The 1,012-nt window shown below is 48.8% G+C and overlaps 1 non-coding gene across 1 annotated transcript; it reads left to right on the top strand.

Moving 5' to 3' along the window:
- The first annotated feature begins 392 nt into the window (after positions 1 to 392).
- LOC114817643 lies at positions 393 to 530 on the top strand. Its single transcript, XR_003765500.1, has one exon. It is a non-coding gene; the product is annotated as a small nucleolar RNA SNORA7 (small nucleolar RNA).
- The last annotated feature ends 482 nt before the right edge of the window (positions 531 to 1,012 follow it).

The raw sequence follows: 1,012 nt of genomic DNA, 5'->3' as shown, positions 1-1,012 counted from the left end.
CTTCACACAGCAGACAAGTGGAGCCAGGATTAGAACCCATGACCTCGGACTCCCAAGTCTGGTCTCTCGCCTCTAGTCCACGCTGACGGCTGCAGGCAGGATCAGACTGGGTGGCAACCAAGAGAGTCCTCGGTCTCCTGAGCATCAGATCCACCTCCCTCTTCCCGCCTGATACCACCGGAGTGAAGGCAGCCTTCCTGAATTCTAATACAACGGGAAGGTTGCGGTACTGGGAATCAGATGACCTAGGTTCTAATCTCGGCTCTGCCACCGGCCTGCTGTGTGGCTTTGGGCAAGTCACTTAACCTCTCTGTGTTTTGGGTTTCTCATCTTGTACAGTGAGCGCTCAATAAATACAGTTGAATGAACCAATCTTGTAAAATGGGGATACACGCCTCTCAGGATCGCATCCGGAGAGTTTCCAGTCCTCTACCAGTCTCGACTACGGGAGGGAGAGTCAAGCAGAGGCCTGCCCGTTCCATTCCTAGCTTGGCCAGTGGCTAGCGAGGGGAAGGCAATCTGCTACGGGTCAACACTCACCCATGCTGGGCAGCAGCGGCATGAGAGAGAGTCAAGGGCGGAGACTTGAGTTTATTCATTCATTCATTCATTCAATAGTATTTATTGAGCGCTTACTATATGCAGAGCACTGTACTAAGCGCTTGGAATGTACAAATCAGCAACAGATAGAGTCCCTGCCCTTTAACCGGTTTACAGTCTAATTGGAGGAGATAGGCAGACAAGAACAATGGCAATAAATAGAGTCAAGGGGAAGAACATCTCATAAAAACAATGGCAAATAAATAGAATCAGGGTGATGTAAATCTCATTAAACAAAATAAATAGGGTGATTAAGATATATTCAGTTGAGCCGACGAGTACAGTGCTTAGGGGGTGGGATGGGAGAGGGGGAGGGGGAGAGGGAAAGGAGGGAGTTTACTGCTTGGAAAAGGGAGTTTACTGGTTGGAAGGAGGCAACGGTAAAACATTTTTGGATTTTGACCAAGAAAAC

This window comes from Ornithorhynchus anatinus, chromosome 1 (genome assembly GCF_004115215.2).
Source record: "Ornithorhynchus anatinus isolate Pmale09 chromosome 1, mOrnAna1.pri.v4, whole genome shotgun sequence".
NCBI classification, from domain to species: domain Eukaryota; kingdom Metazoa; phylum Chordata; class Mammalia; order Monotremata; family Ornithorhynchidae; genus Ornithorhynchus; species Ornithorhynchus anatinus.
The sequence above is the reverse complement of the archived record's forward strand: the minus strand, read 5'-3'. Positions and strand labels throughout refer to the sequence as shown.